This window comes from Phalangium opilio, unplaced genomic scaffold (genome assembly GCF_054372755.1).
Source record: "Phalangium opilio isolate 3A_F unplaced genomic scaffold, DU_Popi_V2 ptg000352l_1, whole genome shotgun sequence".
Lineage (NCBI taxonomy): Eukaryota > Metazoa > Arthropoda > Arachnida > Opiliones > Phalangiidae > Phalangium > Phalangium opilio.
The window spans coordinates 9,502,614-9,527,328 of record NW_028324228.1 but is presented as its reverse complement, the minus strand read 5'-3'; the positions used below and the strand labels follow the sequence as shown (position 1 = coordinate 9,527,328).

The 24,715-nt window shown below is 46.5% G+C and overlaps 5 non-coding genes across 5 annotated transcripts; all 5 read left to right on the top strand.

The window, feature by feature from the left end:
- Positions 1–33: 33 nt before the first annotated feature.
- Positions 34–106, top strand: TRNAN-GUU (transfer RNA asparagine (anticodon GUU)). The gene has a single exon. It is a non-coding gene; the product is annotated as a tRNA-Asn (tRNA).
- Positions 107–1,058: 952 nt separating this feature from the next.
- TRNAN-GUU (transfer RNA asparagine (anticodon GUU)) lies at positions 1,059–1,131 on the top strand. Its single transcript has one exon. It is a non-coding gene; the product is annotated as a tRNA-Asn (tRNA).
- Positions 1,132–12,912: 11,781 nt separating this feature from the next.
- Positions 12,913–12,985, top strand: TRNAN-GUU (transfer RNA asparagine (anticodon GUU)). Its single transcript has one exon. It is a non-coding gene; the product is annotated as a tRNA-Asn (tRNA).
- Positions 12,986–14,963: 1,978 nt separating this feature from the next.
- Positions 14,964–15,036, top strand: TRNAN-GUU (transfer RNA asparagine (anticodon GUU)). The gene has a single exon. It is a non-coding gene; the product is annotated as a tRNA-Asn (tRNA).
- Positions 15,037–20,092: 5,056 nt separating this feature from the next.
- On the top strand, positions 20,093–20,165 carry TRNAN-GUU (transfer RNA asparagine (anticodon GUU)). The gene has a single exon. It is a non-coding gene; the product is annotated as a tRNA-Asn (tRNA).
- Positions 20,166–24,715: the final 4,550 nt, after the last annotated feature.

Genomic DNA, 24,715 nt, shown 5'->3' with positions numbered 1-24,715 from the left:
TTCCACAATACCTGACGACCGTTTAATTTTTGAGCTTCCGTGGCGCAATGGTTAGCGCGTTCGGCTGTTAACCGAAAGGTTGGTGGTTCGAGCCCACCCGGGAGCGGTGTTGTGAGCTCTCAAATGTAACGTAAAAAGCCAAAGTTTTTCCACAATACCTGACGACCGTTTAATTTTTGAGCTTCCGTGGCGCAATGGTTAGCGCGTTCGGCTGTTAACCGAAAGGTTGGTGGTTCGAGCCCACCCGGGGGCGGTGTTGTGAGATCTCAAACGTAATGTCAAATGCCAAAGTTTTTCCACAATACCTGACGAACATTTAATCTTTGGGCTTCCGTTGCGCAATGGTTAACGCCGTCGGCTGTTAACCGAAAGTTGGTGGTTCGAGCCCATCCGGGAGCGGTGTTGTGAGGTCTTAGATGTGACGTAAAATTCAGAGTTTTTTAAAAATAACTGACGAACATTTAATTTTTGGGTTTCCGTGGCGCAATGGTTAGAGCGTTCAGCTGTTAACCGAAAGTTGGTGGTTCGAGCCCACCCGGGAGCGGTGTTGTGAGCTCTCACATGTAACGTAAAAAGCCAAAGTTTTTCCACAATACCTGACGAACATTTAATCTTTGGGCTTCCGTTGCGCAATGGTTAACGCCGTCGGCTGTTAACCGAAAGGTTGGTGGTTCGAGCCCATCCGGGAGCGGTGTTGTGAGGTCTTAGATGTAACTTAAAATTCAGAGTTTTTTAAAAATATCTGACGAACATTTAATTTTTGGGCTTCCGTGGCGCAATGGTTAGCGCGTTCAGCTGTTATTCAAAAGGTTTGTGGTTCGAGCCCATCCGGGAGCGGTGTTTTGAAGTCTCGGATGTGACGTAAAAAGTCAGAGTTTTTCCACAATACCTGACGAAAATTTCATTTCTGAGCTTCCTTGGCTCGAAGGTTAGCGCGTTCGAATGTTAACCAAAAGGTTGGTGGTTCGAGCCCACCCGGCTGCCGTGTTGTGAAGTCTCAAATGTAACGTAAAAAGCCAAAGTTTTTCCACAATACCTGACGACCGTTTAATTTTTGAGCTTCCGTGGCGCAATGGTTAGCGCGTTCGGCTGTTAACCGAAAGGTTGGTGGTTCGAGCCCACCCGGGAGCGGTGTTGTGAGCTCTCAAATGTAACGTAAAAAGCCAAAGTTTTTCCACAATACCTGACGACCGTTTAATTTTTGAGCTTCCGTGGCGCAATGGTTAGCGCGTTCGGCTGTTAACCGAAAGGTTGGTGGTTCGAGCCCACCCGGGGGCGGTGTTGTGAGATCTCAAACGTAATGTCAAATGCCAAAGTTTTTCCACAATACCTGACGAACATTTAATCTTTGGGCTTCCGTTGCGCAATGGTTAACGCCGTCGGCTGTTAACCGAAAGGTTGGTGGTTCGAGCCCATCCGGGAGCGGTGTTGTGAGGTCTTAGATGTAACGTAAAATTCAGAGTTTTTTAAAAATAACTGACGAACATTTAATTTTTGGGCTTCCGTGGCGCAATGGTTAGCGCGTTCGGCTGTTAACCGAAAGGTTGGTGGTTCGAGCCCATCCGGGAGCGGTGTTGTGAGGTCTTAGATGTAACGTAAAATTCAGAGTTTTTTAAAAATACCTGACGAACATTTTATCTTTGGGCTTCTGTGGCGCAATGGTTAGCGCGTTCGGCTGTTAACCGAAAGGTTGGTGGTTCGAGCCCACCCGGGAGCGGTGTTGTGAGCTCTCACATGTAACGTAAAAAGCCAAAGTGTTTCCACAATACCCGACGACCATTTAATTTTTGGGTTTCCGTGGCGCAATGGTTAGAGCGTTCAGCTGTTAACCGAAAGTTGGTGGTTCGAGCCCACCCGGGAGCGGTGTTGTGAGCTCTCACATGTAACGTAAAAAGCCAAAGTTTTTCCACAATACCTGACGAACATTTAATCTTTGGGCTTCCGTTGCGCAATGGTTAACGCCGTCGGCTGTTAACCAAAAGGTTGGTGGTTCGAGCCCATCCGGGAGCGGTGTTGTGAGGTCTTAGATGTAACGTAAAATTCAGAGTTTTTTAAAAATAACTGACGAACATTTAATTTTTGGGCTTCCGTGGCGCAATGGTTAGAGCGTTCAGCTGTTATTCAAAAGGTTTGTGGTTCGAGCCCACCCGGCTGCCGTGTTGTGAAGTCTCAAATGTAACGTAAAAGACCAAAGTTTTTCCACAATACCTGACGACCGTTTAATTTTTGAGCTTCCGTTACGCAATGGTTAGCGCGTTCGGCTGTTAACCGAAAGGTTGGTGGTTCGAGCCCACCCGGGAGCGGTGTTGTGAGCTCTCAAATGTAACGTAAAAAGCCAAAGTTTTTCCACAATACCTGACGACCGTTTAATTTTTGAGCTTCCGTGGCGCAATGGTTAGCGCGTTCGGCTGTTAACCGAAAGGTTGGTGGTTCGAGCCCACCCGGGGGCGGTGTTGTGAGATCTCAAACGTAATGTCAAATGCCAAAGTTTTTCCACAATACCTGACGAACATTTAATCTTTGGGCTTCCGTTACGCAATGGTTAACGCCGTCGGCTGTTAACCGAAAGGTTGGTGGTTCGAGCCCATCCGGGAGCGGTGTTGTGAGGTCTTAGATGTAACGTAAAATTCAGAGTTTTTTAAAAATAACTGACGAACGTTTAATTTTTGGGCTTCCGTGGCGCAATGGTTAGCGCGTTCGGCTGTTAACCGAAAGGTTGGTGGTTCGAGCCCATCCGGGAGCGGTGTTGTGAGGTCTTAGATGTAACGTAAAATTCAGAGTTTTTTAAAAATACCTGACGAACATTTTATCTTCGGGCTTCCGTGGCGCAATGGTTAGCGCGTTCGGCTGTTAACCGAAAGGTTGGTGGTTCGAGCCCATCCGTGAGCGGTGTTGTGAGGTCTCAGATGTGACGTAAAAAGTCAAAGTTTTTCCACAATACCTGACGAACATTTAATCTTTGGGCTTCCGTTGCGCAATGGTTAACGCCGTCGGCTGTTAACCGAAAGGTTGGTGGTTCGAGCCCATCCGGGAGCGGTGTTGTGAGGTCTTAGATGTGACGTAAAATTCAGAGTTTTTTAAAAATAACTGACGAACATTTAATTTTTGGGTTTCCGTGGCGCAATGGTTAGAGCGTTCAGCTGTTAACCGAAAGTTGGTGGTTCGAGCCCACCCGGGAGCGGTGTTGTGAGCTCTCACATGTAACGTAAAAAGCCAAAGTTTTTCCACAATATCTGACGAACATTTAATCTTTGGGCTTCCGTTGCGCAATGGTTAACGCCGTCGGCTGTTAACCAAAAGGTTGGTGGTTCGAGCCCATCCGGGAGCGGTGTTATGAGGTCTTAGATGTAACGTAAAATTCAGAGTTTTTTAAAAATAACTGACGAACATTTAATTTTTGGGTTTCCGTGGCGCAATGGTTAGAGCGTTCAGCTGTTAACCGAAAGTTGGTGGTTCGAGCCCACCCGGGAGCGGTGTTGTGAGCTCTCACATGTAACGTAAAAAGCCAAAGTTTTTCCACAATACCTGACGAACATTTAATCTTTGGGCTTCCGTTGCGCAATGGTTAGCGCGTTCGGCTGTTAACCGAAAGGTTGGTGGTTCGAGCCCACCCGGGAGCGGTGTTGTGAGCTCTCAAATGTAACGTAAAAAGCCAAAGTTTTTCCACAATACCTGACGACCGTTTAATTTTTGAGCTTCCGTTACGCAATGGTTAGCGCGTTCGGCTGTTAACCGAAAGGTTGGTGGTTCGAGCCCACCCGGGAGCGGTGTTGTGAGCTCTCAAATGTAACGTAAAAAGCCAAAGTTTTTCCACAATACCTGACGACCGTTTAATTTTTGAGCTTCCGTGGCGCAATGGTTAGCGCGTTCGGCTGTTAACCGAAAGGTTGGTGGTTCGAGCCCACCCGGGGGCGGTGTTGTGAGATCTCAAACGTAATGTCAAATGCCAAAGTTTTTCCACAATACCTGACGAACATTTAATCTTTGGGCTTCCGTTACGCAATGGTTAACGCCGTCGGCTGTTAACCGAAAGGTTGGTGGTTCGAGCCCATCCGGGAGCGGTGTTGTGAGGTCTTAGATGTAACGTAAAATTCAGAGTTTTTTAAAAATAACTGACGAACGTTTAATTTTTGGGCTTCCGTGGCGCAATGGTTAGCGCGTTCGGCTGTTAACCGAAAGGTTGGTGGTTCGAGCCCATCCGGGAGCGGTGTTGTGAGGTCTTAGATGTAACGTAAAATTCAGAGTTTTTTAAAAATACCTGACGAACATTTTATCTTCGGGCTTCCGTGGCGCAATGGTTAGCGCGTTCGGCTGTTAACCGAAAGGTTGGTGGTTCGAGCCCATCCGTGAGCGGTGTTGTGAGGTCTCAGATGTGACGTAAAAAGTCAAAGTTTTTCCACAATACCTGACGAACATTTAATCTTTGGGCTTCCGTTGCGCAATGGTTAACGCCGTCGGCTGTTAACCGAAAGGTTGGTGGTTCGAGCCCATCCGGGAGCGGTGTTGTGAGGTCTTAGATGTGACGTAAAATTCAGAGTTTTTTAAAAATAACTGACGAACATTTAATTTTTGGGTTTCCGTGGCGCAATGGTTAGAGCGTTCAGCTGTTAACCGAAAGTTGGTGGTTCGAGCCCACCCGGGAGCGGTGTTGTGAGCTCTCACATGTAACGTAAAAAGCCAAAGTTTTTCCACAATATCTGACGAACATTTAATCTTTGGGCTTCCGTTGCGCAATGGTTAACGCCGTCGGCTGTTAACCAAAAGGTTGGTGGTTCGAGCCCATCCGGGAGCGGTGTTATGAGGTCTTAGATGTAACGTAAAATTCAGAGTTTTTTAAAAATAACTGACGAACATTTAATTTTTGGGTTTCCGTGGCGCAATGGTTAGAGCGTTCAGCTGTTAACCGAAAGTTGGTGGTTCGAGCCCACCCGGGAGCGGTGTTGTGAGCTCTCACATGTAACGTAAAAAGCCAAAGTTTTTCCACAATACCTGACGAACATTTAATCTTTGGGCTTCCGTTGCGCAATGGTTAGCGCGTTCGGCTGTTAACCGAAAGGTTGGTGGTTCGAGCCCACCCGGGAGCGGTGTTGTGAGCTCTCAAATGTAACGTAAAAAGCCAAAGTTTTTCCACAATACCTGACGACCGTTTAATTTTTGAGCTTCCGTGGCGCAATGGTTAGCGCGTTCGGCTGTTAACCGAAAGGTTGGTGGTTCGAGCCCACCCGGGGGCGGTGTTGTGAGATCTCAAACGTAATGTCAAATGCCAAAGTTTTTCCACAATACCTGACGAACATTTAATCTTTGGGCTTCCGTTGCGCAATGGTTAACGCCGTCGGCTGTTAACCGAAAGGTTGGTGGTTCGAGCCCATCCGGGAGCGGTGTTGTGAGGTCTTAGATGTAACGTAAAATTCAGAGTTTTTTAAAAATAACTGACGAACGTTTAATTTTTGGGCTTCCGTGGCGCAATGGTTAGCGCGTTCGGCTGTTAACCGAAAGGTTGGTGGTTCGAGCCCATCCGGGAGCGGTGTTGTGAGGTCTTAGATGTAACGTAAAATTCAGAGTTTTTTAAAAATACCTGACGAACATTTTATCTTCGGGCTTCCGTGGCGCAATGGTTAGCGCGTTCGGCTGTTAACCGAAAGGTTGGTGGTTCGAGCCCATCCGTGAGCGGTGTTGTGAGGTCTCAGATGTGACGTAAAAAGTCAAAGTTTTTCCACAATACCTGACGAACATTTAATCTTTGGGCTTCCGTTGCGCAATGGTTAACGCCGTCGGCTGTTAACCGAAAGGTTGGTGGTTCGAGCCCATCCGGGAGCGGTGTTGTGAGGTCTTAGATGTGACGTAAAATTCAGAGTTTTTTAAAAATAACTGACGAACATTTAATTTTTGGGTTTCCGTGGCGCAATGGTTAGAGCGTTCAGCTGTTAACCGAAAGTTGGTGGTTCGAGCCCACCCGGGAGCGGTGTTGTGAGCTCTCACATGTAACGTAAAAAGCCAAAGTTTTTCCACAATATCTGACGAACATTTAATCTTTGGGCTTCCGTTGCGCAATGGTTAACGCCGTCGGCTGTTAACCAAAAGGTTGGTGGTTCGAGCCCATCCGGGAGCGGTGTTATGAGGTCTTAGATGTAACGTAAAATTCAGAGTTTTTTAAAAATAACTGACGAACATTTAATTTTTGGGTTTCCGTGGCGCAATGGTTAGAGCGTTCAGCTGTTAACCGAAAGTTGGTGGTTCGAGCCCACCCGGGAGCGGTGTTGTGAGCTCTCACATGTAACGTAAAAAGCCAAAGTTTTTCCACAATACCTGACGAACATTTAATCTTTGGGCTTCCGTTGCGCAATGGTTAGCGCGTTCGGCTGTTAACCGAAAGGTTGGTGGTTCGAGCCCACCCGGGAGCGGTGTTGTGAGCTCTCAAATGTAACGTAAAAAGCCAAAGTTTTTCCACAATACCTGACGACCGTTTAATTTTTGAGCTTCCGTGGCGCAATGGTTAGCGCGTTCGGCTGTTAACCGAAAGGTTGGTGGTTCGAGCCCACCCGGGGGCGGTGTTGTGAGATCTCAAACGTAATGTCAAATGCCAAAGTTTTTCCACAATACCTGACGAACATTTAATCTTTGGGCTTCCGTTGCGCAATGGTTAACGCCGTCGGCTGTTAACCGAAAGGTTGGTGGTTCGAGCCCATCCGGGAGCGGTGTTGTGAGGTCTTAGATGTAACGTAAAATTCAGAGTTTTTTAAAAATAACTGACGAACGTTTAATTTTTGGGCTTCCGTGGCGCAATGGTTAGCGCGTTCGGCTGTTAACCGAAAGGTTGGTGGTTCGAGCCCATCCGGGAGCGGTGTTGTGAGGTCTTAGATGTAACGTAAAATTCAGAGTTTTTTAAAAATACCTGACGAACATTTTATCTTCGGGCTTCCGTGGCGCAATGGTTAGCGCGTTCGGCTGTTAACCGAAAGGTTGGTGGTTCGAGCCCATCCGTGAGCGGTGTTGTGAGGTCTCAGATGTGACGTAAAAAGTCAAAGTTTTTCCACAATACCTGACGAACATTTAATCTTTGGGCTTCCGTTGCGCAATGGTTAACGCCGTCGGCTGTTAACCGAAAGGTTGGTGGTTCGAGCCCATCCGGGAGCGGTGTTGTGAGGTCTTAGATGTGACGTAAAATTCAGAGTTTTTTAAAAATAACTGACGAACATTTAATTTTTGGGTTTCCGTGGCGCAATGGTTAGAGCGTTCAGCTGTTAACCGAAAGTTGGTGGTTCGAGCCCACCCGGGAGCGGTGTTGTGAGCTCTCACATGTAACGTAAAAAGCCAAAGTTTTTCCACAATATCTGACGAACATTTAATCTTTGGGCTTCCGTTGCGCAATGGTTAACGCCGTCGGCTGTTAACCAAAAGGTTGGTGGTTCGAGCCCATCCGGGAGCGGTGTTATGAGGTCTTAGATGTAACGTAAAATTCAGAGTTTTTTAAAAATAACTGACGAACATTTAATTTTTGGGTTTCCGTGGCGCAATGGTTAGAGCGTTCAGCTGTTAACCGAAAGTTGGTGGTTCGAGCCCACCCGGGAGCGGTGTTGTGAGCTCTCACATGTAACGTAAAAAGCCAAAGTTTTTCCACAATACCTGACGAACATTTAATCTTTGGGCTTCCGTTGCGCAATGGTTAGCGCGTTCGGCTGTTAACCGAAAGGTTGGTGGTTCGAGCCCACCCGGGAGCGGTGTTGTGAGCTCTCAAATGTAACGTAAAAAGCCAAAGTTTTTCCACAATACCTGACGACCGTTTAATTTTTGAGCTTCCGTGGCGCAATGGTTAGCGCGTTCGGCTGTTAACCGAAAGGTTGGTGGTTCGAGCCCACCCGGGGGCGGTGTTGTGAGATCTCAAACGTAATGTCAAATGCCAAAGTTTTTCCACAATACCTGACGAACATTTAATCTTTGGGCTTCCGTTGCGCAATGGTTAACGCCGTCGGCTGTTAACCGAAAGGTTGGTGGTTCGAGCCCATCCGGGAGCGGTGTTGTGAGGTCTTAGATGTAACGTAAAATTCAGAGTTTTTTAAAAATAACTGACGAACGTTTAATTTTTGGGCTTCCGTGGCGCAATGGTTAGCGCGTTCGGCTGTTAACCGAAAGGTTGGTGGTTCGAGCCCATCCGGGAGCGGTGTTGTGAGGTCTTAGATGTAACGTAAAATTCAGAGTTTTTTAAAAATACCTGACGAACATTTTATCTTCGGGCTTCCGTGGCGCAATGGTTAGCGCGTTCGGCTGTTAACCGAAAGGTTGGTGGTTCGAGCCCATCCGTGAGCGGTGTTGTGAGGTCTCAGATGTGACGTAAAAAGTCAAAGTTTTTCCACAATACCTGACGAACATTTAATCTTTGGGCTTCCGTTGCGCAATGGTTAACGCCGTCGGCTGTTAACCGAAAGGTTGGTGGTTCGAGCCCATCCGGGAGCGGTGTTGTGAGGTCTTAGATGTGACGTAAAATTCAGAGTTTTTTAAAAATAACTGACGAACATTTAATTTTTGGGTTTCCGTGGCGCAATGGTTAGAGCGTTCAGCTGTTAACCGAAAGTTGGTGGTTCGAGCCCACCCGGGAGCGGTGTTGTGAGCTCTCACATGTAACGTAAAAAGCCAAAGTTTTTCCACAATATCTGACGAACATTTAATCTTTGGGCTTCCGTTGCGCAATGGTTAACGCCGTCGGCTGTTAACCAAAAGGTTGGTGGTTCGAGCCCATCCGGGAGCGGTGTTATGAGGTCTTAGATGTAACGTAAAATTCAGAGTTTTTTAAAAATAACTGACGAACATTTAATTTTTGGGTTTCCGTGGCGCAATGGTTAGAGCGTTCAGCTGTTAACCGAAAGTTGGTGGTTCGAGCCCACCCGGGAGCGGTGTTGTGAGCTCTCACATGTAACGTAAAAAGCCAAAGTTTTTCCACAATACCTGACGAACATTTAATCTTTGGGCTTCCGTTGCGCAATGGTTAACGCCGTCGGCTGTTAACCGAAAGGTTGGTGGTTCGAGCCCATCCGGGAGCGGTGTTGTGAGGTCTTAGATGTAACGTAAAATTCAGAGTTTTTTAAAAATAACTGACGAACATTTAATTTTTGGGCTTCCGTGGCGCAATGGTTAGCGCGTTCAGCTGTTAACCGAAAGTTGGTGGTTCGAGCCCACCCGGGAGCGGTGTTGTGAGCTCTCACATGTAACGTAAAAAGCCAAAGTTTTTCCACAATACCTGACGAACATTTAATCTTTGGGCTTCCGTTGCGCAATGGTTAACGCCGTCGGCTGTTAACCGAAAGGTTGGTGGTTCGAGCCCATCCGGGAGCGGTGTTATGAGGTCTTAGATGTAACGTAAAATTCAGAGTTTTTTAAAAATAACTGACGAACATTTAATTTTTGGGTTTCCGTGGCGCAATGGTTAGAGCGTTCAGCTGTTAACCGAAAGTTGGTGGTTCGAGCCCACCCGGGAGCGGTGTTGTGAGCTCTCACATGTAACGTAAAAAGCCAAAGTTTTTCCACAATACCTGACGAACATTTAATCTTTGGGCTTCCGTTGCGCAATGGTTAACGCCGTCGGCTGTTAACCGAAAGGTTGGTGGTTCGAGCCCATCCGGGAGCGGTGTTGTGAGGTCTTAGATGTAACGTAAAATTCAGAGTTTTTTAAAAATAACTGACGAACATTTAATTTTTGGGCTTCCGTGGCGCAATGGTTAGCGCGTTCGGCTGTTAACCGAAAGGTTGGTGGTTCGAGCCCATCCGGGAGCGGTGTTGTGAGGTCTTAGATGTAACGTAAAATTCAGAGTTTTTTAAAAATAACTGACGAACATTTAATTTTTGGGCTTCCGTGGCGCAATGGTTAGCGCGTTCGGCTGTTAACCGAAAGGTTGGTGGTTCGAGCCCATCCGGGAGCGGTGTTGTGAGGTCTTAGATGTAACGTAAAATTCAGAGTTTTTTAAAAATACCTGACGAACATTTTATCTTTGGGCTTCTGTGGCGCAATGGTTAGCGCGTTCGGCTGTTAACCGAAAGGTTGGTGGTTCGAGCCCACCCGGGAGCGGTGTTGTGAGCTCTCACATGTAACGTAAAAAGCCAAAGTGTTTCCACAATACCCGACGACCATTTAATTTTTGGGTTTCCGTGGCGCAATGGTTAGAGCGTTCAGCTGTTAACCGAAAGTTGGTGGTTCGAGCCCACCCGGGAGCGGTGTTGTGAGCTCTCACATGTAACGTAAAAAGCCAAAGTTTTTCCACAATACCTGACGAACATTTAATCTTTGGGCATCCGTTGCGCAATGGTTAACGCCGTCGGCTGTTAACCAAAAGGTTGGTGGTTCGAGCCCATCCGGGAGCGGTGTTGTGAGGTCTTAGATGTAACGTAAAATTCAGAGTTTTTTAAAAATAACTGACGAACATTTAATTTTTGGGCTTCCGTGGCGCAATGGTTAGAGCGTTCAGCTGTTATTCAAAAGGTTTGTGGTTCGAGCCCACCCGGCTGCCGTGTTGTGAAGTCTCAAATGTAACGTAAAAGACCAAAGTTTTTCCACAATACCTGACGACCGTTTAATTTTTGAGCTTCCGTTACGCAATGGTTAGCGCGTTCGGCTGTTAACCGAAAGGTTGGTGGTTCGAGCCCACCCGGGAGCGGTGTTGTGAGCTCTCAAATGTAACGTAAAAAGCCAAAGTTTTTCCACAATACCTGACGACCGTTTAATTTTTGAGCTTCCGTGGCGCAATGGTTAGCGCGTTCGGCTGTTAACCGAAAGGTTGGTGGTTCGAGCCCACCCGGGGGCGGTGTTGTGAGATCTCAAACGTAATGTCAAATGCCAAAGTTTTTCCACAATACCTGACGAACATTTAATCTTTGGGCTTCCGTTGCGCAATGGTTAACGCCGTCGGCTGTTAACCGAAAGGTTGGTGGTTCGAGCCCATCCGGGAGCGGTGTTGTGAGGTCTTAGATGTAACGTAAAATTCAGAGTTTTTTAAAAATAACTGACGAACGTTTAATTTTTGGGCTTCCGTGGCGCAATGGTTAGCGCGTTCGGCTGTTAACCGAAAGGTTGGTGGTTCGAGCCCATCCGGGAGCGGTGTTGTGAGGTCTTAGATGTAACGTAAAATTCAGAGTTTTTTAAAAATACCTGACGAACATTTTATCTTCGGGCTTCCGTGGCGCAATGGTTAGCGCGTTCGGCTGTTAACCGAAAGGTTGGTGGTTCGAGCCCATCCGTGAGCGGTGTTGTGAGGTCTCAGATGTGACGTAAAAAGTCAAAGTTTTTCCACAATACCTGACGAACATTTAATCTTTGGGCTTCCGTTGCGCAATGGTTAACGCCGTCGGCTGTTAACCGAAAGGTTGGTGGTTCGAGCCCATCCGGGAGCGGTGTTGTGAGGTCTTAGATGTGACGTAAAATTCAGAGTTTTTTAAAAATAACTGACGAACATTTAATTTTTGGGTTTCCGTGGCGCAATGGTTAGAGCGTTCAGCTGTTAACCGAAAGTTGGTGGTTCGAGCCCACCCGGGAGCGGTGTTGTGAGCTCTCACATGTAACGTAAAAAGCCAAAGTTTTTCCACAATATCTGACGAACATTTAATCTTTGGGCTTCCGTTGCGCAATGGTTAACGCCGTCGGCTGTTAACCAAAAGGTTGGTGGTTCGAGCCCATCCGGGAGCGGTGTTATGAGGTCTTAGATGTAACGTAAAATTCAGAGTTTTTTAAAAATAACTGACGAACATTTAATTTTTGGGTTTCCGTGGCGCAATGGTTAGAGCGTTCAGCTGTTAACCGAAAGTTGGTGGTTCGAGCCCACCCGGGAGCGGTGTTGTGAGCTCTCACATGTAACGTAAAAAGCCAAAGTGTTTCCACAATACCCGACGACCATTTAATTTTTGGGCTTCCGTGGCGCAATGGTTAGCGCGTTCGGCTGTTAACCGAAAGGTTGGTGGTTCGAGCCCATCCGTGAGCGGTGTTGTGAGGTCTTAGATGTAACGTAAAATTCAGAGTTTTTTAAAAATATCTGACGAACATTTAATTTTTGGGCTTCCGTTGCGCAATGGTTAACGCCGTCGGCTGTTAACCGAAAGGTTGGTGGTTCGAGCCCATCCGGGAGCGGTGTTGTGAGGTCTTAGATGTGACGTAAAAAGCCAAAGTGTTTCCACAATACCCGACGACCATTTAATTTTTGGGCTTCCGTGGCGCAATGGTTAGCGCGTTCGGCTGTTAACCGAAAGGTTGGTGGTTCGAGCCCATCCGTGAGCGGTGTTGTGAGGTCTCAGATGTGACGTAAAAAGTCAAAGTTTTTCCACAATACCTGACGAACATTTAATCTTTGGGCTTCCGTTGCGCAATGGTTAACGCCGTCGGCTGTTAACCGAAAGGTTGTTGGTTCGAGCCCATCCGGGAGCGGTGTTGTGAGGTCTTAGATGTGACGTAAAATTCAGAGTTTTTTAAAAATAACTGACGAACATTTAATTTTTGGGTTTCCGTGGCGCAATGGTTAGAGCGTTCAGCTGTTAACCGAAAGTTGGTGGTTCGAGCCCACCCGGGAGCGGTGTTGTGAGCTCTCACATGTAACGTAAAAAGCCAAAGTTTTTCCACAATACCTGACGAACATTTAATCTTTGGGCTTCCGTTGCGCAATGGTTAACGCCGTCGGCTGTTAACCAAAAGGTTGGTGGTTCGAGCCCATCCGGGAGCGGTGTTGTGAGGTCTTAGATGTAACGTAAAATTCAGAGTTTTTCCACAATACCTGACGACCATTTCATTTCTGAGCTTCCTTGGCTCGAAGGTTAGCGCGTTCGAATGTTAACCAAAAGGTTGGTGGTTCGAGCCCACCCGGCTGCCGTGTTGTGAAGTCTCAAATGTAACGTAAAAAGCCAAAGTTTTTCCACAATACCTGACGACCGTTTAATTTTTGAGCTTCCGTGGCGCAATGGTTAGCGCGTTCGGCTGTTAACCGAAAGGTTGGTGGTTCGAGCCCACCCGGGAGCGGTGTTGTGAGCTCTCAAATGTAACGTAAAAAGCCAAAGTTTTTCCACAATACCTGACGACCGTTTAATTTTTGAGCTTCCGTGGCGCAATGGTTAGCGCGTTCGGCTGTTAACCGAAAGGTTGGTGGTTCGAGCCCACCCGGGGGCGGTGTTGTGAGATCTCAAACGTAATGTCAAATGCCAAAGTTTTTCCACAATACCTGACGAACATTTAATCTTTGGGCTTCCGTTGCGCAATGGTTAACGCCGTCGGCTGTTAACCGAAAGGTTGGTGGTTCGAGCCCATCCGGGAGCGGTGTTGTGAGGTCTTAGATGTAACGTAAAATTCAGAGTTTTTTAAAAATAACTGACGAACATTTAATTTTTGGGCTTCCGTGGCGCAATGGTTAGCGCGTTCGGCTGTTAACCGAAAGGTTGGTGGTTCGAGCCCATCCGGGAGCGGTGTTGTGAGGTCTTAGATGTAACGTAAAATTCAGAGTTTTTTAAAAATACCTGACGAACATTTTATCTTTGGGCTTCTGTGGCGCAATGGTTAGCGCGTTCGGCTGTTAACCGAAAGGTTGGTGGTTCGAGCCCACCCGGGAGCGGTGTTGTGAGCTCTCACATGTAACGTAAAAAGCCAAAGTGTTTCCACAATACCCGACGACCATTTAATTTTTGGGCTTCCGTGGCGCAATGGTTAGCGCGTTCGGCTGTTAACCGAAAGGTTGGTGGTTCGAGCCCATCCGTGAGCGGTGTTGTGAGGTCTCAGATGTGACGTAAAAAGTCAAAGTTTTTCCACAATACCTGACGAACATTTAATCTTTGGGCTTCCGTTGCGCAATGGTTAACGCCGTCGGCTGTTAACCGAAAGGTTGGTGGTTCGAGCCCATCCGGGAGCGGTGTTGTGAGGTCTTAGATGTGACGTAAAATTCAGAGTTTTTTAAAAATAACTGACGAACATTTAATTTTTGGGTTTCCGTGGCGCAATGGTTAGAGCGTTCAGCTGTTAACCGAAAGTTGGTGGTTCGAGCCCACCCGGGAGCGGTGTTGTGAGCTCTCACATGTAACGTAAAAAGCCAAAGTTTTTCCACAATACCTGACGAACATTTAATCTTTGGGCTTCCGTTGCGCAATGGTTAACGCCGTCGGCTGTTAACCGAAAGGTTGGTGGTTCGAGCCCATCCGGGAGCGGTGTTGTGAGGTCTTAGATGTAACTTAAAATTCAGAGTTTTTTAAAAATATCTGACGAACATTTAATTTTTGGGCTTCCGTGGCGCAATGGTTAGCGCGTTCAGCTGTTATTCAAAAGGTTTGTGGTTCGAGCCCATCCGGGAGCGGTGTTTTGAAGTCTCGGATGTGACGTAAAAAGTCAGAGTTTTTCCACAATACCTGACGAAAATTTCATTTCTGAGCTTCCTTGGCTCGAAGGTTAGCGCGTTCGAATGTTAACCAAAAGGTTGGTGGTTCGAGCCCACCCGGCTGCCGTGTTGTGAAGTCTCAAATGTAACGTAAAAAGCCAAAGTTTTTCCACAATACCTGACGACCGTTTAATTTTTGAGCTTCCGTGGCGCAATGGTTAGCGCGTTCGGCTGTTAACCGAAAGGTTGGTGGTTCGAGCCCATCCGTGAGCGGTGTTGTGAGGTCTCAGATGTGACGTAAAAAGTCAAAGTTTTTCCACAATACCTGACGAACATTTAATCTTTGGGCTTCCGTTGCGCAATGGTTAACGCCGTCGGCTGTTAACCGAAAGGTTGGTGGTTCGAGCCCATCCGGGAGCGGTGTTGTGAGGTCTTAGATGTGACGTAAAATTCAGAGTTTTTTAAAAATAACTGACGAACATTTAATTTTTGGGTTTCCGTGGCGCAATGGTTAGAGCGTTCAGCTGTTAACCGAAAGTTGGTGGTTCGAGCCCACCCGGGAGCGGTGTTGTGAGCTCTCACATGTAACGTAAAAAGCCAAAGTGTTTCCACAATACCCGACGACCATTTAATTTTTGGGCTTCCGTGGCGCAATGGTTAGCGCGTTCGGCTGTTAACCGAAAGGTTGGTGGTTCGAGCCCACCCGGGAGCGGTGTTGTGAGCTCTCACATGTAACGTAAAAAGCCAAAGTTTTTCCACAATACCTGACGAACATTTAATCTTTGGGCTTCCGTTGCGCAATGGTTAACGCCGTCGGCTGTTAACCGAAAGGTTGGTGGTTCGAGCCCATCCGGGAGCGGTGTTGTGAGGTCTTAGATGTAACTTAAAATTCAGATTTTTTTAAAAATATCTGACGAACATTTAATTTTTGGGCTTCCGTGGCGCAATGGTTAGCGCGTTCAGCTGTTATTCAAAAGGTTTGTGGTTCGAGCCCATCCGGGAGCGGTGTTTTGAAGTCTCGGATGTGACGTAAAAAGTCAGAGTTTTTCCACAATACCTGACGAAAATTTCATTTCTGAGCTTCCTTGGCTCGAAGGTTAGCGCGTTCGAATGTTAACCAAAAGGTTGGTGGTTCGAGCCCACCCGGCTGCCGTGTTGTGAAGTCTCAAATGTAACGTAAAAAGCCAAAGTTTTTCCACAATACCTGACGACCGTTTAATTTTTGAGCTTCCGTGGCGCAATGGTTAGCGCGTTCGGCTGTTAACCGAAAGGTTGGTGGTTCGAGCCGACCCGGGAGCGGTGTTGTGAGCTCTCAAATGTAACGTAAAAAGCCAAAGTTTTTCCACAATACCTGACGACCGTTTAATTTTTGAGCTTCCGTGGCGCAATGGTTAGCGCGTTCGGCTGTTAACCGAAAGGTTGGTGGTTCGAGCCCACCCGGGGGCGGTGTTGTGAGATCTCAAACGTAATGTCAAATGCCAAAGTTTTTCCACAATACCTGACGAACATTTAATCTTTGGGCTTCCGTTGCGCAATGGTTAACGCCGTCGGCTGTTAACCGAAAGGTTGGTGGTTCGAGCCCATCCGGGAGCGGTGTTGTGAGGTCTTAGATGTAACTTAAAATTCAGATTTTTTTAAAAATATCTGACGAACATTTAATTTTTGGGCTTCCGTGGCGCAATGGTTAGCGCGTTCAGCTGTTATTCAAAAGGTTTGTGGTTCGAGCCCATCCGGGAGCGGTGTTTTGAAGTCTCGGATGTGACGTAAAAAGTCAGAGTTTTTCCACAATACCTGACGAAAATTTCATTTCTGAGCTTCCTTGGCTCGAAGGTTAGCGCGTTCGAATGTTAACCAAAAGGTTGGTGGTTCGAGCCCACCCGGCTGCCGTGTTGTGAAGTCTCAAATGTAACGTAAAAAGCCAAAGTTTTTCCACAATACCTGACGACCGTTTAATTTTTGAGCTTCCGTGGCGCAATGGTTAGCGCGTTCGGCTGTTAACCGAAAGGTTGGTGGTTCGAGCCGACCCGGGAGCGGTGTTGTGAGCTCTCAAATGTAACGTAAAAAGCCAAAGTTTTTCCACAATACCTGACGACCGTTTAATTTTTGAGCTTCCGTGGCGCAATGGTTAGCGCGTTCGGCTGTTAACCGAAAGGTTGGTGGTTCGAGCCCACCCGGGGGCGGTGTTGTGAGATCTCAAACGTAATGTCAAATGCCAAAGTTTTTCCACAATACCTGACGAACATTTAATCTTTGGGCTTCCGTTGCGCAATGGTTAACGCCGTCGGCTGTTAACCGAAAGGTTGGTGGTTCGAGCCCATCCGGGAGCGGTGTTGTGAGGTCTTAGATGTAACGTAAAATTCAGAGTTTTTTAAAAATAACTGACGAACATTTAATTTTTGGGCTTCCGTGGCGCAATGGTTAGCGCGTTCGGCTGTTAACCGAAAGGTTGGTGGTTCGAGCCCATCCGGGAGCGGTGTTGTGAGGTCTTAGATGTAACGTAAAATTCAGAGTTTTTTAAAAATACCTGACGAACATTTTATCTTTGGGCTTCTGTGGCGCAATGGTTAGCGCGTTCGGCTGTTAACCGAAAGGTTGGTGGTTCGAGCCCACCCGGGAGCGGTGTTGTGAGCTCTCACATGTAACGTAAAAAGCCAAAGTGTTTCCACAATACCCGACGACCATTTAATTTTTGGGCTTCCGTGGCGCAATGGTTAGCGCGTTCGGCTGTTAACCGAAAGGTTGGTGGTTCGAGCCCATCCGTGAGCGGTGTTGTGAGGTCTCAGATGTGACGTAAATAGTCAAAGTTTTTCCACAATACCTGACGAACATTTAATCTTTGGGCTTCCGTTGCGCAATGGTTAACGCCGTCGGCTGTTAACCGAAAGGTTGGTGGTTCGAGCCCATCCGGGAGCGGTGTTGTGAGGTCTTAGATGTGACGTAAAATTCAGAGTTTTTTAAAAATAACTGACGAACATTTAATTTTTGGGTTTCCGTGGCGCAATGGTTAGAGCGTTCAGCTGTTAACCGAAAGTTGGTGGTTCGAGCCCACCCGGGAGCGGTGTTGTGAGCTCTCACATGTAACGTAAAAAGCCAAAGTTTTTCCACAATACCTGACGAACATTTAATCTTTGGGCTTCCGTTGCGCAATGGTTAACGCCGTCGGCTGTTAACCAAAAGGTTGGTGGTTCGAGCCCATCCGGGAGCGGTGTTGTGAGGTCTTAGATGTAACGTAAAATTCAGAGTTTTTTAAAAATAACTGACGAACATTTAATTTTTGGGCTTCCGTGGCGCAATGGTTAGAGCGTTCAGCTGTTATTCAAAAGGTTTGTGGTTCGAGCCCACCCGGCTGCCGTGTTGTGAAGTCTCAAATGTAACGTAAAAGACCAAAGTTTTTCCACAATACCTGACGACCGTTTAATTTTTGAGCTTCCGTTACGCAATGGTTAGCGCGTTCGGCTGTTAACCGAAAGGTTGGTGGTTCGAGCCCACCCGGGAGCGGTGTTGTGAGCTCTCAAATGTAAAGTAAAAAGCCAAAGTTTTTCCACAATACCTGACGACCGTTTAATTTTTGAGCTTCCGTGGCGCAATGGTTAGCGCGTTCGGCTGTTAACCGAAAGGTTGGTGGTTCGAGCCCACCCGGGGGCGGTGTTGTGAGATCTCAAACGTAATGTCAAATGCCAAAGTTTTTCCACAATACCTGACGAACATTTAATCTTTGGGCTTCCGTTGCGCAATGGTTAACGCCGTCGGCTGTTAACCGAAAGGTTGGTGGTTCGAGCCCATCCGGGAGCGGTGTTGTGAGGTCTTAGATGTAACGTAAAATTCAGAGTTTTTTAAAAATAACTGACGAACGTTTAATTTTTGGGCTTCCGTGGCGCAATGGTTAGCGCGTTCGGCTGTTAACCGAAAGGTTGGTGGTTCGAGCCCATCCGGGAGCGGTGTTGTGAGGTCTTAGATGTAACGTAAAATTCAGAATTTTTTAAAAATACCTGACGAACATTTTATCTTCGGGCTTCCGTGGCGCAATGGTTAGCGCGTTCGGCTGTTAACCGAAAGGTTGGTGGTTCGAGCCCATCCGTGAGCGGTGTTGTGAGGTCTCAGATGTGACGTAAAAAGTCAAAGTTTTTCCACAATACCTGACGAACATTTAATCTTTGGGCTTCCGTTGCGCAATGGTTAACGCCGTCGGCTGTTAACCGAAAGGTTGGTGGTTCGAGCCCATCCGGGAGCGGTGTTGTGAGGTCTTAGATGTGACGTAAAATTCAGAGTTTTTTAAAAATAACTGACGAACATTTAATTTTTGGGTTTCCGTGGCGCAATGGTCAGAGCGTTCAGCTGTTAACCGAAAGTTGGTGGTTCGAGCCCACCCGGGAGCGGTGTTGTGAGCTCTCACATGTAACGTAAAAAGCCAAAGTTTTTCCACAATACCTGACGAACATTTAATCTTTGGGCTTCCGTTGCGCAATGGTTAACGCCGTCGGCTGTTAACCAAAAGGTTGGTGGTTCGAGCCCATCCGGGAGCGGTGTTGTGAGGTCTTAGATGTAACGTAAAATTCAGAGTTTTTTAAAAATAACTGACGAACATTTAATTTTTGGGTTTCCGTGGCGCAATGGTTAGAGCGTTCAGCTGTTAACCGAAAGTTGGTGGTTCGAGCCCACCCGGGAGCGGTGTTGTGAGCTCTCACATGTAACGTAAAAAGCCAAAGTGTTTCCACAATACCCGACGACCATTTAATTTTTGGGCTTCCGTGGCGCAATGGTTAGCGCGTTCGGCTGTTAACCGAAAGGTTGGTGGTTCGAGCCCATCCGTGAGCGGTGTTGTGAGGTCTTAGATGTAACGTAAAATTCAGAGTTTTTTAAAAAATATCTGACGAACATTTAATTTTTGGGCTTCCGTTGCGCAATGGTTAACGCCGTCGGCTGTTAACCGAAAGGTTGGTGGTTCGAGCCCATCCGGGAGCGGTGTTGTGAGGTCTTAGATGTGACGTAAAAAGCCAAAGTGTTTCCACAATACCCGACGACCATTTAATTTTTGGGCTTCCGTGGCGCAATGGTTAGCGCGTTCGGCTGTTAACCGAAAGGTTGGTGGTTCGAGCCCATCCGTGAGCGGTGTTGTGAGGTCTCAGATGTGACGTAAAAAGTCAAAGTTTTTCCACAATACCTGACGAACATTTAATCTTTGGGCTTCCGTTGCGCAATGGTTAACGCCGTCGGCTGTTAACCGAAAGGTTGTTGGTTCGAGCCCATCCGGGAGCGGTGTTGTGAGGTCTTAGATGTGACGTAAAATTCAGAGTTTTTTAAAAATAACTGACGAACATTTAATTTTTGGGTTTCCGTGGCGCAATGGTTAGAGCGTTCAGCTGTTAACCGAAAGTTGGTGGTTCGAGCCCACCCGGGAGCGGTGTTGTGAGCTCTCACATGTAACGTAAAAAGCCAAAGTTTTTCCACAATACCTGACGAACATTTAATCTTTGGGCTTCCGTTGCGCAATGGTTAACGCCGTCGGCTGTTAACCAAAAGGTTGGTGGTTCGAGCCCATCCGGGAGCGGTGTTGTGAGGTCTTAGATGTAACGTAAAATTCAGAGTTTTTCCACAATACCTGACGACCATTTCATTTCTGAGCTTCCTTGGCTCGAAGGTTAGCGCGTTCGAATGTTAACCAAAAGGTTGGTGGTTCGAGCCCACCCGGCTGCCGTGTTGTGAAGTCTCAAATGTAACGTAAAAAGCCAAAGTTTTTCCACAATACCTGACGACCGTTTAATTTTTGAGCTTCCGTGGCGCAATGGTTAGCGCGTTCGGCTGTTAACCGAAAGGTTGGTGGTTCGAGCCCACCCGGGAGCGGTGTTGTGAGCTCTCAAATGTAACGTAAAAAGCCAAAGTTTTTCCACAATACCTGACGACCGTTTAATTTTTGAGCTTCCGTGGCGCAATGGTTAGCGCGTTCGGCTGTTAACCGAAAGGTTGGTGGTTCGAGCCCACCCGGGGGCGGTGTTGTGAGATCTCAAACGTAATGTCAAATGCCAAAGTTTTTCCACAATACCTGACGAACATTTAATCTTTGGGCTTCCGTTGCGCAATGGTTAACGCCGTCGGCTGTTAACCGAAAGGTTGGTGGTTCGAGCCCATCCGGGAGCGGTGTTGTGAGGTCTTAGATGTAACGTAAAATTCAGAGTTTTTTAAAAATACCTGACGAACATTTTATCTTTGGGCTTCTGTGGCGCAATGGTTAGCGCGTTCGGCTGTTAACCGAAAGGTTGGTGGTTCGAGCCCACCCGGGAGCGGTGTTGTGAGCTCTCACATGTAACGTAAAAAGCCAAAGTGTTTCCACAATACCCGACGACCATTTAATTTTTGGGCTTCCGTGGCGCAATGGTTAGCGCGTTCGGCTGTTAACCGAAAGGTTGGTGGTTCGAGCCCATCCGTGAGCGGTGTTGTGAGGTCTCAGATGTGACGTAAAAAGTCAAAGTTTTTCCACAATACCTGACGAACATTTAATCTTTGGGCTTCCGTTGCGCAATGGTTAACGCCGTCGGCTGTTAACCGAAAGGTTGGTGGTTCGAGCCCATCCGGGAGCGGTGTTGTGAGGTCTTAGATGTGACGTAAAATTCAGAGTTTTTTAAAAATAACTGACGAACATTTAATTTTTGGGTTTCCGTGGCGCAATGGTTAGAGCGTTCAGCTGTTAACCGAAAGTTGGTGGTTCGAGCCCACCCGGGAGCGGTGTTGTGAGCTCTCACATGTAACGTAAAAAGCCAAAGTTTTTCCACAATACCTGACGAACATTTAATCTTTGGGCTTCCGTTGCGCAATGGTTAACGCCGTCGGCTGTTAACCGAAAGGTTGGTGGTTCGAGCCCATCCGGGAGCGGTGTTGTGAGGTCTTAGATGTAACTTAAAATTCAGAGTTTTTTAAAAATATCTGACGAACATTTAATTTTTGGGCTTCCGTGGCGCAATGGTTAGCGCGTTCAGCTGTTATTCAAAAGGTTTGTGGTTCGAGCCCATCCGGGAGCGGTGTTTTGAAGTCTCGGATGTGACGTAAAAAGTCAGAGTTTTTCCACAATACCTGACGAAAATTTCATTTCTGAGCTTCCTTGGCTCGAAGGTTAGCGCGTTCGAATGTTAACCATAAGGTTGGTGGTTCGAGCCCACCCGGGAGCGGTGTTGTGAGCTCTCAAATGTAACGTAAAAAGCCAAAGTTTTTCCACAATACCTGACGACCGTTTAATTTTTGAGCTTCCGTGGCGCAATGGTTAGCGCGTTCGGCTGTTAACCGAAAGGTTGGTGGTTCGAGCCCACCCGGGGGCGGTGTTGTGAGATCTCAAACGTAATGTCAAATGCCAAAGTTTTTCCACAATACCTGACGAACATTTAATCTTTGGGCTTCCGTTGCGCAATGGTTAACGCCGTCGGCTGTTAACCGAAAGGTTGGTGGTTCGAGCCCATCCGGGAGCGGTGTTGTGAGGTCTTAGATGTAACGTAAAATTCAGAGTTTTTTAAAAATACCTGACGAACATTTTATCTTTGGGCTTCTGTGGCGCAATGGTTAGCGCGTTCGGCTGTTAACCGAAAGGTTGGTGGTTCGAGCCCACCCGGGAGCGGTGTTGTGAGCTCTCACATGTAACGTAAAAAGCCAAAGTGTTTCCACAATACCCGACGACCATTTAATTTTTGGGCTTCCGTGGCGCAATGGTTAGCGCGTTCGGCTGTTAACCAAAAGGTTGGTGGTTCGAGCCCATCCGGGAGCGGTGTTGTGAGGTCTTAGATGTAACGTAAAATTCAGAGTTTTTTAAAAATACCTGACGAACGTTTTATCTTTGGGCTTCTGTGGCGCAATGGTTAGCGCGTTCGGCTGTTAACCGAAAGGCAGAGCTGTGCTAATTAGCTGACAACTAATTGAATTAGAATTAGCAATTAGGGAAATATTTATGAACTAATTAATTAGCCAATTAGCAATTAGACATAGAAACTAATTCAATTCAATTAGAAATTAGACATTTATTTATCAAACTAATTAATTAGAATTACTAATTTCTAATTAATTACTTGTCTAATTAAGGTAAAAAAGAAACCATAAGTAAACATGAAAGTTTAAAAGTGCCCATGGATTTAGTACTTTGGTAATGCAAAGTTTAATGTTTTAATGCCATTGAAAAACGGGTACCCGAAGCCATGAATTATTCTCGAAAAATGAGACAAGCCTCGAGCCTTCCGTCATGTTAAAATTTGTCTCATTTCTTCATTTTCTTGCCACAGTTCCTATAATGGACTCCTGAGTATTAAATACATGCGCACTGCTATTAATTCGAGTAGGTAAAACAGTCGAAATTTCGACATGGGGCAGTTGCGAACTACGAAATTTCTCATGTTTGAGGAGCTGAAAAATTTAGAGTATCACTAAGGTTTCCCCATCGATATAATAAGGCTTTTTCATATTCAAATAGATGAATCAAGAGCTAATTCCTCGATTTTTTTACAACAAATTGGCGTAAAAGATTAATTGAAAATTCAATTGGCTAATTAGTTAATCCTAAATCTAATTAAATTTTAATTAGATAATTACCTTTCCGATTAATTCTAATTAATTAGAATTACTTCTCAATTAGCACTAAGGTAATTAAAATTCAATTACCATTTTCAATTAGTAAATTTTGCTAATTAATTAGAAATTCAATTAGCTAACTAATTAATTAGCACAGCTCTGCCGAAAGGTTGGTGGTTCGAGCCCACCCGGGAGCGGTGTTGTGAGCTCTCACATGTAACGTAAAAAGCCAAAGTTTTTCCACAATACCTGACGAACATTTAATCTTTGGGCTTCCGTTGCGCAATGGTTAACGCCGTCGGCTGTTAACCAAAAGGTTGGTGGTTCGAGCCCATCCGGGAGCGGTGTTGTGAGGTCTTAGATGTAACGTAAAATTCAGAGTTTTTTAAAAATAACTGACGAACATTTAATTTTCGGGCTTCCGTGGCGCAATGGTTAGAGCGTTCAGCTGTTATTCAAAAGGTTTGTGGTTCGAGCCCACCCGGCTGCCGTGTTGTGAAGTCTCAAATGTAACGTAAAAAGCCAAAGTTTTTCCACAATACCTGACGACCGTTTAATTTTTGAGCTTCCGTTACGCAATGGTTAGCGCGTTCGGCTGTTAACCGAAAGGTTGGTGGTTCGAGCCCACCCGGGAGCGGTGTTGTGAGCTCTCAAATGTAACGTAAAAAGCCAAAGTTTTTCCACAATACCTGACGACCGTTTAATTTTTGAGCTTCCGTGGCGCAATGGTTAGCGCGTTCGGCTGTTAACCGAAAGGTTGGTGGTTCGAGCCCACCCGGGGGCGGTGTTGTGAGATCTCAAACGTAATGTCAAATGCCAAAGTTTTTCCACAATACCTGACGAACATTTAATCTTTGGGCTTCCGTTGCGCAATGGTTAACGCCGTCGGCTATTAACCGAAAGGTTGGTGGTTCGAGCCCATCCGGGAGCGGTGTTGTGAGGTCTTAGATGTAACGTAAAATTCAGAGTTTTTTAAAAATAACTGACGAACATTTAATTTTTGGGCTTCCGTGGCGCAATGGTTAGCGCGTTCGGCTGTTAACCGAAAGGTTGGTGGTTCGAGCCCATCCGGGAGCGTTGTTGTGAGGTCTTAGATGTAACGTAAAATTCAGAGTTTTTTAAAAATACTTGACGAACATTTTATCTTCGGGCTTCCGTGGCGCAATGGTTAGCGCGTTCGGCTGTTAACCGAAAGGTTGGTGGTTCGATTCCATCCGTGAGCGGTGTTGTGAGGTCTCAGATGTGACGTAAAAAGTCAAAGTTTTTCCACAATACCTGACGAACATTTAATCTTTGGGCTTCCGTTGCGCAATGGTTAACGCCGTCGGCTGTTAACCGAAAGGTTGGTGGTTCGAGCCCATCCGGGAGCGGTGTTGTGAGGTTTTAGATGTGACGTAAAATTCAGAGTTTTTTAAAAATAACTGACGAACATTTAATTTTTGGGTTTCCGTGGCGCAATGGTTAGAGCGTTCAGCTGTTAACCGAAAGTTGGTGGTTCGAGCCCACCCGGGAGCGGTGTTGTGAGCTCTCACATGTAACGTAAAAAGCCAAAGTTTTTCCACAATACCTGACGAACATTTAATCTTTGGGCTTCCGTTGCGCAATGGTTAACGCCGTCGGCTGTTAACCAAAAGGTTGGTGGTTCGAGCCCATCCGGGAGCGGTGTTGTGAGGTCTTAGATGTAACGTAAAATTCAGAGTTTTTTAAAAATATCTGACGAACATTTAATTTTTGGGCTTCCGTGGCGCAATGGTTAGCGCGTTCAGCTGTTATTCAAAAGGTTTGTGGTTCGAACCCATCCGGGAGGGGTGTTTTGAAGTCTCGGATGTGACGTAAAAAGCCAAAGTGTT